This window comes from Hemibagrus wyckioides, linkage group LG04 (assembly GCF_019097595.1).
Source record: "Hemibagrus wyckioides isolate EC202008001 linkage group LG04, SWU_Hwy_1.0, whole genome shotgun sequence".
Lineage (NCBI taxonomy): Eukaryota > Metazoa > Chordata > Actinopteri > Siluriformes > Bagridae > Hemibagrus > Hemibagrus wyckioides.
This window is the reverse complement of record NC_080713.1, coordinates 24,408,699-24,416,198: the sequence shown is the minus strand read 5'-3', so window position 1 is coordinate 24,416,198 and position 7,500 is coordinate 24,408,699. Positions and strand designations below refer to the sequence as shown.

General features: G+C 32.6%; 1 protein-coding gene across 1 annotated transcript in view; it reads right to left on the bottom strand.

Annotated features, from left to right (window-relative positions):
* Positions 1-6,354: 6,354 nt before the first annotated feature.
* Positions 6,355-7,500, bottom strand: part of LOC131351604 (sodium- and chloride-dependent GABA transporter 3-like) — an 11,937-nt gene continuing 10,791 nt past the window's right edge. Inside the window, exon 14 of the mRNA XM_058387054.1 lies at positions 6,355-7,500. This exon is cut by the window's right edge and continues 619 nt beyond it. The gene's annotated coding sequence lies outside the window, so the exon portion shown is untranslated.

Sequence of the window (7,500 nt, the reverse complement as noted above, 5' to 3'; positions counted from 1 at the left end):
ATTTTCTATTATTATTATTATTATTATTATTATTATTATTATTATTATTATTATTATTATTATTATGTATCTTTCATTTTTATAATAAAGTTTTTGGAATGTTTTGCCTTAAATGTTCTTCGGCTGCTTGATTTTCTATCTATTATAATTTATAACCAACCATAGCCATTTTATAACCAATGTTAATAATTAATTATGTATCTTACAGAAAAATAATAATTAATCTGTAAAACATTGCTGTGAGATAAAAAAAAAAAAATCATGTGACATTTCAGTATGTATCTTTAATGTTTATAATATAAATTCTTATTTTATAACATATTTGTTATTTCATAACATATTCAACATATAATAATAATTATTATTTAATTATTAATTATGATTAAAAAATTATAGTGTATTCCATATTATTATATTTTAATTTATGATTAAACAAACATTAGAAAGGCTATCAGCAAGTGAATTTTGGATTTGAAGAAGAAGAAGAAGAAGAAGAAGAAGAAGAAGAAGAAGATGATGAAGAAGAAGAAGAAGAAAAAGATGATGAAGAAGAAGATGATGAAGAAGAGTATGAAGAAGATGTTAGCGTATAGTCCCTGTATGAGACTGTGGAGATCCAGTGTAGGAGCGCTACCACAGGTCATTCATACCAGCATTTGTCAGACTTTACAACACTGCATTACAGTGATGTTCCAATGTGCAATATTTTATAATTTTATATATTTTATACTTTATAATTTTATATAATCTTTTTTTCTTTTACTATTTGTGTTGCTATTAGAGAATTATTATTTATATTGTGCAATTTTTTTATTTTTTTATTTTCTTTTATAACTTTACATAATTTTCTTTTCTTTTACTATCTGTCTAAAAATTTCTGTTTAATGTCTGTTTAAATTTCTTTCTTTCTTTCTTTCTTTCTTTCTTTCTTTATTTCTTTCTTTCTTTCTTTCTGTCTATCTTTAGGTTAAAAACCTGCACGTTAACTGTCTGTTGAACTGCTGTGACAATTGGATTTCCCCACTTTGGGATCAATAAAGTTTTATCTTATCTTATCTTATCTTATCTTATCTTATCTTATCTTATCTTATCTTATCTTATCTTATCTTATCTTATCTTATCTTATCTTATCTTATCATACTCACCATCAGTGAACAGCTGATAAAGCAGAGAGGATGTTCTTGAATCAATGTCTTTAGAGTACCAGTTTTATTAAACAGTTAAAACATTCATTTCCTGTGATTGGGTTTGAATATATAGAGGATTTTACAATTTTTTACAATGGCTTTAAATGCAGCTCAGATTTTTTAAAATTTACTTATTTTAGATTTTAGTCTCGTAATTATCATTTTCCAGTGCTGTTATAATGTGCGTCAAATTTAAGCTGAGTATAAAAGAATAGTCCGAAATTCATGAGCAGAGAGAAACGAATGACAATATTATGCATGTATGTGGAAGATTGATCACTGTCTTTAAAAGTTTTTGTTGCAGTAGGTTCTGTCCATTACGTGATTTATTTTAATATTGTGTGATCATGCAAAGTATATGATGTTACTGAAGAAGTGATTTTGTCATTGGAGAAATATGAAGAATATTTTTAAAGGGTTATATCCATGATGTTAAATATTTTTTTTAATGTTGAGAATATTAGCAGTAGGCTTAAAGGAAGCCATGTTAAAAAGCAGGGACTGTCATGGTTCTACATCACGACAATGTCATATGATTGATTTGTACATGATTCACATTCATGTTAATTAGCACAGGAAATGAAGTCACATCTTGTACAGTTTCTGGTGTCTAGCTTTTGTATTCTGTTGTGGGGATCATGTCTTGTTTATGTTGTTGCCTTGCATCGCTACCCATGTTTTGTTTCCTGTTCTTTGTGTTTGTGTGTTTTCACCTACAATAAACTAACTTCGCACTGCATCCGCCTCCATGATCAAACCATGACGGGGCAAGAAGGAAATATTTACAGTCATTGTTTAAAAAAATTACACAAAGCTCAAATGTGCAAATTTAGTTAGGTAGACCTAAGTGTACTCTTACCAAATTGAAAATATCTTCCTCATAGCATGTAAAGAAATATCATCTAAAGGACGATCAAGCATGATTGAGCAGAGATGCAATCACAATACCAACATTTATACATCTAAAAACCAGCACAAAATAATATGACACTAAGAAATGTTTCACAAAGTATAAGGCTTATAAATGACTGACTAAATAAGACATACAAGGAGCAGGTAGGGGGATGAGGGATGACTTGTGTCTAATCACCAGGTGCCCTCTAGCGGTCATCTGAGGTGTGACATGACATGCAGGATGTGGGTTCAAATAAGTACAGTATATTGTAATAAGATTCACTATATGGCCAAAAGTTTATGGACACCTGATCATCACAGCCTTATGTGGTTCTTACACAAAAAGCTGAAAGCACACAATTGTATACGATGTCTTATATGTTGTATATGTATACTTAAGCATTACAATTTCATGCTCAATTTCAAGCCTGACAATACCCAGTGATATCCATGCCCAATAATAATAACCGCTGTACACTCAGTTAAAAAAACACTAGAGTACAAATAGACCACAAATTAGATTACAATGGGAACCATAATAATTATACAAATTGACATACATTCATATTATTTCTCTAAAAAGAATTTTTTTTTATTATTTTCAAAGCATATCTGCAGTCATCACATCAGACAAGGACGATTTACTGCCATGCAATAAGAGGTTTCCCACTCCTGATTTTTTTTGGTTGGTTGTTTTATTATACTTTATAAACCTGGACATTTTCTGATGTTTGTGCTGTGTATGATCTTACCTGCCTTGGTTTCTCTGTTTTATATTGCCATTTTCTACCTGTGTATCTCTGTGTGTCTGCCTATTGCCAGTGATTTAGACCTTGTATTCAGAGTTGCATTACTGATTTCTCACATCAGTGTCTTTCCTGTCTATGAGTCAAAATGGTTTCGGTTTTTGTGGAGTGTGGATATTGTCTTTATTAAACCTGCTGCAGATAAACCCTCACCATCCTGCTGAGTCTCATTACTTTTCTGCAGCATAGTCCATTGAAAGACAAAATGTCGAATATTCTCCTGACTTCAAGAAAAAAGCCCCATATCTCTCAGCTTAATATTTTTGGTCAACAGTTTTGATTTGTTTTGTTTTTTATCAATAACTTCATTTAACTATCTAAACAGACCTCGTATGTAATTTATCAGCTGCAAATAAGATCCAAAACATTTAGGATACAACGTGTGAATTTAGTATTGTGTGATCATGCAAAGTATACAGTGTGATGTAATTCATAGCAACCACACAATTTATTAAAATACCACATCTGGAAAATGAATTACAGTCATAGAAATGTCCAATTACACCCACAAAAGTGCACAAGAAGAGAGGGGGAAAAAATGTGTTGTTATTTTCAATGTTCATCACACTTCCCCGAACAAGACTGTCATAGCAGTCTGTGTGTGTTATGTAACCATTTTACCTTCATGTATTATGACTTTGGATCAAATCGCTTCTAGTGATGACTTTTAAAATAATATATTCCCCCACTTTTATCCACAATTGTGACCCTTCTGCTTCTGAAAACATTCATCACAGTTAAACACCTTACAGGCTGGTTAGCAATTCTTAGGATAATACACTAAAGTGGAACCTCGGCATATTAATGAACTTATGAATTTTCACCTCAAGAATTGAAATTTTGCAAGAAATTTGTGTCGGCATACGAAGCTTGGTGGCACAAAGCTTTGGTCAGTTCTCTGTAAGCAGCCGTACAGTTCAGATATGCTTCGTATTGATAATATTGTTGACTGGAACGGATTATCTGCATTTACATTATTTCTTATGGGAAAATTAGTTTGGCAACACAAATTTACGCCTTAAGAACTCGCCTCCAGAACGAATTAAATTCGTATGCTGAGGATCCACTGTATATGGCCATAGCTGTGTGGACGCCTGACTATCATCTGTATGATCTGTATGTGCTTGTAAAAGTATTCATTTCCAAAGTCATGGTCATTAATATGGATGCACATACACCATAAGGATGCACTAACTTAGTGGTTAAGGTGTTGGACTACTGATCTCAAGGTTGTGAGTTTGAATCCCAGGTCCACCAAGCTGGCACTGCTGGACCTCTGAGTATGGCTCTTAACCCTCAGTTGCATGCAATGAGGTAAGTGTGTCTGCAAAATGTATAATTTTCTGGGAATGTTTTCCATTATAAAGTGACGCGTGGCCATTGCGCCTATTCAGTCATAACAGCTTAAGTGTGAGAGACTGCTGTCAAGTGAGGAAGCCTGGGGCACACTTGGTGTTCAGGTTCATCCCAAAGATGTTCTTCTACTTCAGGTTTGGCAAGCCACGTCTCCATGGAACTCACTTTGTACATTGTTATGCCGGAACAGTGTTTGGATTTCTTAGTTTCACTGAAGGGAAACTGTGAAGCTACAGCATCCAGAGACATTCAATACAATTGTGTGCTTCCATGTTTGGGGCAACAGTTTGGGGAAGAACAACATACTGTATAGATGTGATGGACAGAACTACAAAATAGCAAATTATTTATGTGTTAATTTGTACCATCATCATCATCAACAACAAAAGATATATAAGATATATATTTAAAGTTCAGATTTATGCTAGAAACATTGCATAAAAGCTTTTTATATATCTAGATAGCAGATATTGGAAATCTGTCTTTTTTGTTCTCAGTCATCTAAAGAAATTTATTAGCTTTTAGTATTTTGCAAATTTTGGTTTAACTTTTTTTGAATATTTGAGGCATTAACCCACAGGTCACAGTAGTAGGATTATTATTATTATTATTATTATTATTATTATTATTATTATTATTATTATTATTATTATTATTATCAAGTCAAATATTCAAATATTGTTTCACAGCAGTAAATATACAAAAATATTAATTAATTAATAAATATATAAAATAATTAATACATTAATACATTAAATTAATTAATTAATTAATATATAAAATAATTAATAAATATATTAAACTATTTTTTTTTCTCTTTTTTAGTATTATTATTATCAAGTCATTCAAATATTGTTTCACATAGCAGTAAACTGTTTCAAAAGTAAATATGTGCCATCGTCATATGGAGTCCTAGCAGTTCAGAGTATTATTTGTCTTCTATCTATAGACTTAGCAAATGTCATTTCTCCAGGTGTTTATGAAAAGACAGTGGAACTATTGATTCGGTATTGTATACTGAACCTAGTTTACATTCCTCTGTCTTTGTGGTTTTGTCAAACAGCTGATGTCATTAACTGTCCTTCAGCTGTCTGCTTCTGGGACACAGATACGTTGCTCTCAGGACTGCAGAGTTTACACCAGCGCTGTGAAAAATAATCAAGCAAAAAATAAGCAAGTTATTATCTTTTTAAAAATTAATAAAATGCTAACTTGCTATATTGTTCCAAAAAACAATTACAGAATAATAAAATCTCCCTTGTTTAAAGATCTATCTAAAGAATATCGACTAAACCAATCAATTCTCAAAACATAACCACCCTGCAAAATGTAAGCTGTTTGAACTTAAGGGCATCGGCAAAGCGAAAAATCCAAACAGTGAGTAAACATATAAGGAAGGAAAACACAGGAAATAGACATATGTGTCATTTCTCACCTCTTTGAAGGTCCCTTTTGTGTTCCTCAAGCAGACCAATGCGTATGCTAGTGTCTGTTATTGGAATGTTCTGACTTTGGCTGTATTGCATTTTATAAGCAATAATAATAATTTATTATTTTTTCTATCAATAATAAATAATTATATACAATCATATATGTGTGTAATTTGAATGTATGCTTTAATAACTAGAAAGGTTATCAGTAAGTGAATTTTGGCTTTCAAATGCAATAAAAGCATACTAATGAAATGAAACAGCCTTTATTTGTCACATATACATTACAGCACAGTGAAATTCTTTCTTCACATATCCCATCCTTGGAGGTTGGGGTCAGAGTACAGGGTAAGCCATGATACGGCACCCCTGGAGCAGAGAGGTTAAGGGCCTTGCTCAAGGGTCCAAGAGTGGCAACTTGGTGGTGCTGGGGCTTGAACCCCTGATCTTCCGGTCAACGACCCAGAGCCTTAACCACTTGAGCCACCACTGCCCTACTAGAAGAAGAAGAAGAAGAAGAAGAAGAAGAAGAAGAAGAAGAAGAAGAAGAAGAAGAAGAAGAAGAAGAAGAAGAAGAAGAAGAAGAAGAAGAAGAAGAAGAAGAAGAAGAAGAAGAAGAAGAAGAAGAAGAAGAAGAAGAAGAAGAAGAAGAAGAAGAAGAAGAAGAAGAAGAAGAAGAAGCCATAGATTGAGTATGTGTTTTCATATCCATCATCAGTGAATAGCTGATCAATTTGATGTTCATTGATCATGAACTGATTAACATTTTAAAAAAGGGTTATGTCTATAATGTTATTTATTTTTTCAATGTTGAGAATATTATTGAACGGAAGTGATGTTAAAAAGTCATGGTTCTGCTAAACACGGTATAGGACTACATCATGGCAATGTCATGTGATTGCTTTGATCAGGATTCACATTCATGTTAATTAGCACAGGAAATGAAGTCACATCTTGTACAGTTTCTGGTATCTAGCTTTTGTATTCTGTTGTGGGGATCATGTCTTGTTTATGTTGTTGCCTTGCATCGCTACGCATGTTTTGTTTCCTGTTCTTTGTGTTTGTGTGTTTTCACCTACAATAAACTAACTTCGCACTGCATCCGCCTCCATGATCAAACCATGACGCAGCAAAAAGGGAAATATTTACAGTCACTGTTCAAAAAATTACCCAAAGCTCAAATATGCAAATGTATATGTTAGACCTAATTGTACTATTACCAAATTGAAAATATCTTCCTCATAGCATGTAAAGAAATATCATCTAAAGGACGATCAAACATGATTGAGCAGAGAATCCATGAGTGATGCAATCACAATACCAACATTTATACATTTATACATCTAAAAACCAGCACAAAATAATATGACACTAAGAAATGTTTCACAAAGTATAAGGCTTATAAATGACTGACTAAATAAGACATACAAGGAGCAGGTAGGGGGATGAGGGATGACTTGTGTCTAATCACCAGGTGCCCTCTAGCGGTCATCTGAGGTGTGACATGACATGCAGGATGTGAGTTCAAATAATAAGTACAGTGTATTGTAATAATATACACATTATGGCCAAAAGTTTATGGACACCTGATCATCACAGCCTTATGTGGTTCTTACACAAAAAGTTGAAAGCACACAATTGTATAAGATATTTGGATTTTTAGCATGACAAATGACAATGCACAAAAATAATTACTGCAGTAAACTGCAGATATACTTTGAAAATAAAATATGTGTGTGTTTGTGTGTGTGTGTGTGTGTGTGTGTGTGTGCAAATCATACTGTCTTTCTGTTAGAGAAATATTATTAATGTATGTCAATTTGTCTA